At 39.3% G+C, this 6,637-nt stretch overlaps 1 long non-coding RNA gene across 1 annotated transcript; it reads left to right on the top strand.

The window, feature by feature from the left end:
- The first annotated feature begins 598 nt into the window (after positions 1-598).
- On the top strand, positions 599-6,415 carry LOC129641114 (uncharacterized). The gene is made up of 2 exons (XR_008709063.1): positions 599-1,114; positions 5,028-6,415. It is a non-coding gene; the product is annotated as an uncharacterized LOC129641114 (long non-coding RNA).
- The last annotated feature ends 222 nt before the right edge of the window (positions 6,416-6,637 follow it).

The raw sequence follows: 6,637 nt of genomic DNA, 5'->3' as shown, positions 1-6,637 counted from the left end.
CGGGGTCACGGGGCTGCATCCCGGCTGAGAGGAGTGGGGTTGCCTCAGTGCCCGCCGGTAGGGAGGTGCTGCAAGAGGGGAAAATGAGGACGAAGTAGACGTTTCCTGTGTCCAGCTGAGCGCTGACCGGAGGTCCATCTCAGTGCACTTGGGGGGTGGCAGGGCAGGGGGTGGGGAGAGCTCCAGGTGCAAATGGTGGGTTTTCAGTTGGATTTCTGTTGGATAGCCTAGAGGATGACCTTCACGGATGTTCTTCCGAGTAGGTGGCCAGTTTTCCTGTCCCTGTTTCTTCAGAAGACTGTCCTTTCCTCTTGGCTCGTTCCTGGTTTGATTTTCATGAACTGACCACATCCATGTGGGTTCATTCCTGGGCTCTCTCTTCCTTCCCGGAGTCCATGTGTCTGTTTTCCTGCCAGTTCCTCACTGTGGTGGTTACTACAGGGCCATGATGTAGTGAAGTCGGAGAGGAAGATGCCTCCAGCTGTGTTCTTCTTTCTCAGAGTCTTCACCATTTAAGGTCCTGTTCAATATTAGCAGCCTACTAGGAGGAGTATTTCTGTTTCTGGAAAAGGGCATTGAATAGCATTTTGTGATTTCAGTCAGTGTATTTGTTGATGGCTTTTTTTGGAATGGACATTTTAATTCCTCATTGTTGCAGTGCCTGAGCGTGGAATAGTTTTCTGTTTATTTGTGTTTTCTTTGGTTTCTTTATCAGTGCTTTCTAGTTTTCTCACTACTGGTCTTTTATGTCCTTGATTAAGTTTGTTGCCAGATGTTTTATTCTTTTGGATGCAATTATAAGTGGGATTTTCTTAATTTTTGTTTCTGATTGGTATTAGTGTATACAAATGCAAGTGAATTTTGTATATTGATTGCGATTGTAAGTTGTAGTATTTTATATGATTGTCAATCGATTGGAAATTTTTAAACTTTACTGAATGTAATCTAAAAACTTTTTTGTGAAGTTATGGGGAAATTTTTATTTATAAAATCTGTTTCTCCCACAGACCCAAGGCATGGTGGATACTAATAGACTTCCCACAGTACTTCTTCATTCCATGTGGACTCCTTCAAGGGCAGTGGAGCATCACAGCTTCCCTTGAACTTCGCCTGGGTAAGTCTGAACTCTATAGAAAATTTTCATGCCTGTCTAATCTGATTTTCTTTTATGGTATTGACTTGTTTGATTTGAAACATAATTTCCTTTTCAGGTAAAATGTACAGAAAAGTCTAGCAGAGGGGAAAAGTGCTCGCATTTGCCACATCATCTAAAACACTCTATGTGTTTTATCCAAAATGGGTGCATTCTCCTGCAGAACCTGCACATAATCTCCAAAATCAGGACATCATATGGTTTCTACAGTATAATGTAATCCACAGCCCCACTTCCCTTTCAGCAGTTGTTCAATTGTATGAATATAACTTTTCTTCCCACCTTTTTTTTTTTAACAATGTTACTGAGATTTTCAGTGATTTGGACAAACTTGATGGATTTAAAGCAGACGGTGAATATGGGATCTGCATGGCCTTTTCTATATGGATATTTTTCACTAAAGATGGTTTTAATGTTTATTCATGTTGTAAAATGTGTGAATCCTGTATTCTTTTTTTCTGCATAGTAATTAAAAATAAATAACATGCCATTTACCATTTAGATATTTGTAAGCATACAGCGTTGTAGTATGAACTACATTTCCTTGTTCTGCAAACCGGTTTAATACTGTGTACCTTGTGCATGCTTTGAAGAAACTCAAGAAACTGAGTCAGTGACTTAAATGGTCCAAGATATCACCTTAGATACTATCTTTATCTAAAACCAAATCAGGGGCTCCCTGGTAGTCCAGTAGCTAAGACTGGACACTCCCAAAGAAGGAGGCCCAAGTCCAATCCCTGATCCGAGAACTAGATCTCCTATGACACAATGAAGAGTTGGCATGCTTTAGCTAAACATCTGGCTTGCCTCAACGAAGGTCGATCTGGTGCAGCCAAATACAAAAAAAAAAAATCAATGTTGAAAAAAAATAAAACCAAAGGAAAGGCAGGGTATGGTTGTTGTACGGATTTACATCTTAGCTTTCCCTATTGATAAAAAAAAGTTTCACAAGACTGTCATCCTTCTATCTGGTAGATACCGAGAATTCCTTTGAAATGAGATTTCTCTTGTAAATGTGACTCACAGAAGAGCCGTCCTGAACTTGGGTTTCAGAGATGAGCATGTGTCCTCTTAAAAAAAAAGAAAGTTAATTAGGTCCAACTAATTCTCATGCTGAAGAGGTATATTTTGGGGTAGCATTTGCTCCCCTTCACTTTGGATGTATCCCAATTTGCTTACACAATCATCGACCGAAGACATCCTGATATTTGAAACTTTTTAGCTGTTAGAAGTAGAGCTGCTGTGTATAATTGTGTGATACTTTTTGTCTGGACACTTTTTTAAAGCTGTTTAGTAAGTGCTAGACATGTAGTGTTCAGGTCACAGGTGAGCCTTGTTTAGCTGTGGAAAAATCCAGCTAAATTTCTCTGGCAGGTGGGATCTTCCTGGGTAAGGGATCGAACTTGAGTGTCTTGCATCGGCATGCAGATTCTTTACCACTGAGCCACCAGAGAAGCCCCGCGCCCCCCTCCCCCCTGTTTGAGGTTACTGGATCTAATAGGTGTGCAGTGCTACTTCACTGCTGTTTTAGATTGTAATTTCCTAATGATATATGAGTTTGAGTATTTTTGATATGCTGATTTACTATCTGTACCTTTTCTTTGGCCAGGCATTCAGATTTATACACTTTTAATGAGGTTGTTTGTTCCAGATATTTTGGTATATTTGGAGTACGATCCTTTATCATATATGTATTTTGTCAATATATTTTTCTGTGGCTTGTGTTTAAGTTTTGTGAATGACGTTTTTCACAGTTTAAATTTATAATTTTTTAAAGTTCATGTTATAATTTTTATGTCCTTTTTTGGATAGACTTTAGTGTTTGGTTTGGTTTGTTTTGGTTTGGTTAAATTTCATAAGCAAAACTAAGGTACTGTAGATACAGTTTTAAGCAAAGCTGAGGTACCATAGATACAATTTTCCCTTTTGTCTGTTGAGAAGTTTGAGTGAGGTTGGTGTACATTGTAAAATTATGTCTACATTCATTTGACTGGATATGGCTTCCAATTATTTGTATAATTGGTTTTGGAGAAGTCATGAGAAGTCAGTTTCCCCAAGGGAAACTGGGCGGGTTCTGTGAAACATGAACTGTCTTCGATCCCTGGTAATCACTTTCTGCTTCTTCTGGCTTTGGATTTGACTTGTTTGGATATCTCATACTAGTGGAATCACAGAACATTTCTCCTTTTTTGGTCTGGTTTATTTCACTTAATATAATGACCATAAGTTTCATTGTCAGAATTACCGACTTTGAAGGGCCGAATCAGATTCCAATGTGTGTCTACCACAGTTTGTTTATGGAACTGGCTGTCCATGGACACTTAGATTGCCTCTATTTGTTGGCCGGGGTGAATCATGCTGTTGTGACTTTGACTGCAGAAATATGCATTTTTCAGCCCCCTTTTCCAAACCTTTTGGGTACATAGCATGAATTAGAATTGAAATATCTGTTTGTTCCATGTGTTAGTTTTTTTCTGTAGTGTTCTGCAGTGGCAGAACCATTTCAGTTTCTCTTTTTGTATGGTAGAATACTGTTCCAGCTTTTGAATATACCCTGTGTTGCATATTCATTCACCCACCAATGGACACTTGAATGGGTTCTACCTTTGGGCTATTGTGAATAAGCTCGCTATGAATATTTGTGTACCAGTTTTTGTTTGAATTATTGACAACTACATAGTACTATGTATGAAAGAAACCACAAGGACCTACTCTATAGTTTCGGAAACTGTATTGAATATCTTATGATAATGTATAATGGAACAGAATCTCCAAAGGAATATATGAAAAAGACACGATACCCTGATAATTATTATACCAACACTATGTATTTCTACACGCCACTAAAATATTCACATCCGTAAGTATATTTCACTGCTTGGTTATATAAAAATAGAGAAGTCAAACAGAGAAGAAATAAACTTCCTGTCATTGCTCATCATCATTTATGCACTATTACTACCTGTAACACTCATTGTATAAATAAGTGCTAGACTAGGAATTGACATTCGTGTAAACCAAGAGATGGTGAAGGTGTAAGGAAGTATAACTTACTGAATTCCTTAACGAAGGATTATGGAACTCTATGTACATGACGTGAATGAAAGTCAAACGGTTTAGTTGAGCCACATTCTTCCTAGAGTGATGAGCTTCCACCCCACCCAATGTTAGCTCACAATTAAATCCTGCAGTTATCTGGCCTCAGTGTGTGCTTCTTGCCATCCAGAAAGAAAAAGTGAGGAAGTCCTGACAAAACCGTTGCTATTTTTCTTTTTTGGATTTGTATTTTATCGCAGGGCTTGGGGAAAAGAGGGCCTAAACTGTTTTCAGTGTTGCATCCCAAGGCTTTCTCTGGAGTGTTACCTATGTTGACAAACTGCTGATTCTTTTCAACAAAGGACAGTGATCTGCACTTCAGTATCTGTTGCTTGAGCTGGAATAGTAGGCATCCCTTTAAGTGCAGTCCTTCATGCTGAAGCAGGTCTACCTGAAGCAGTAGCATAAGATGAACACATTGATCATGTAGACATCGCATCCCATGAATTTCTAAGAATTTTTCAGGTATACCCATCATCATTGGAGGAACTGACTTGTCCCAGTAATAACTGGACTACCCAGCATAACAACAGTTCCTTGACTAAATAATATGCTTACCGGTTCTTCATTCAGTGTTCTTTCTCCTACTTCGGTCATGAACAGGAGAAGCTGATGGCAGTGGTTCTTGAAATGTATATCGATTCCTAGGTGGCACAGTCACCAGTGCAGGATATGGAAGTGATGTGGGTTTGATCCCTGGGTCGGGAAGTTAACAATTCATACACTCATTTTATGTGAACAAGTTTTATACTCATGAGTGTTTTTCTTCTGTATACAGAATATATAGGTGAACTATAAAGAAAGCTGAGCACAGAAGAATGGATGCTTTTGAACTGTGGTGTTGGGGAAGACTCTTGAGAGTCCCTTGGGTTGCAAGGAAATCCAACCAGTCCATCCTAAAAGAAATCCGTTCTGGGTGTTCATCTGAAGGACTGATGTTGAAGCTGAAACTCCAGTTTTTGAAGAGCTGACTCATTTGAAAAGACCCTGATGTTGGGAAAGATTGAAGACAGGAGGAGACGGGGACGACAGCGGATGAGATGGTTAGATGGCACCAGCGACCCAATGGTTACGAGTTTGGGTAAACTCTTGGAGTTGATGATGGACAGGGAGCCCTGGCGTGCTGCGGTTCAATGGGGGTCGCAAAGAGTCGGACACGACCGAGCGACTGAACTGAACTGAACTGAACAGAAAAACAAACGCTGTTCAAGGACACTGAAAGAATCCTGATGTTGAAAATCAGATCTGTATTGTGAGCAATGCTTAGAAATCCATGAGTTGACACATAGTATTACGCCTATCATCCCTGTAGTTCCCTCAGTGAAATATGTTGCAAAAAGCTCTTCCTTCGCGGTATAGATTCATGAAGAAGCTAAATAGCATGAATCCTTTACGTTGACAACTGTGGATTTAAATCTCCTGTATGTGACAACCACACATACCAACATGATTTATTAGTATTATATCAATATTTTTAGTCCTACTGTATTTCAACAAAAAATGTCACTATACAATGGTACATGAAGGCAGGACACAAAATCAGGGCAAATACAAAATATTCCATCCTTTGAGAAAGGGAGTGAAAAAATAATGTGCTTTGACTATTGCATTTTTATGTATTAGATCCTTAAGTATTTTATTCACCACACCAAACTGAATGGTTCACAAACGTTTCAGAGAGGAAAGGATTATTTCTCTTTAACAATGAGGAGTTCAACTGCTCTCAAAGCAAATACCGGATGGTAATCACCATGAAGGACAAAGTTGATTATTCATATTTATATTACTCATTCGTTAGCTTGCCAAAGGTTCTAGATCTGTTACCACATTTTATTTTAATAATATCCACATGTGAAAGTGAAAGTGGCTCAGTGGTGCCTGACTCTTTGTGACCCCATGGACTATACAGTCCATGGCATTCTCTAGGCCAGAATACTGGAGTGGGTTGCCTGTTCCTTCTCCAGGGAATCTTCCCAACCCAGGAATGAAACCGGAGTCTCCTGCATTCAGAAAAATCATGTCCTTTGAATTTCCATTTTACTGTATAGGATCACGGCAATGTGATTACATAAAATTGTTTAGTTTCCTTTACGTTTCTCTTGGTAGATATAGATATCAGCCTTTGGTTCTATCACTAGCATTGCAAATAAAAATTAAAAAAATTAATTAGAGCTCCAATAGTATTTTTACTGTTAACAATAAGTATAGCATAATGTGCAACCTAGAAACAGCTAGTGAGCCTAGGACTGTCTGGAACATTCTTGGATCCTGCAGGAAAACACCCTGTGTGTGCCCCTCGATACCAGGCCTAGAGACCAAAATGTACATGAAAGGAAATAGTGGAGCTGACCAGAGTAAGGCGGCCAAACACGTCTGACACAGTGCCAC

This window comes from Bubalus kerabau, unplaced genomic scaffold (genome assembly GCF_029407905.1).
Source record: "Bubalus kerabau isolate K-KA32 ecotype Philippines breed swamp buffalo unplaced genomic scaffold, PCC_UOA_SB_1v2 scaffold_72, whole genome shotgun sequence".
NCBI lineage: Eukaryota > Metazoa > Chordata > Mammalia > Artiodactyla > Bovidae > Bubalus > Bubalus kerabau.
This window is presented reverse-complemented; position numbering and strand designations above follow the sequence as displayed.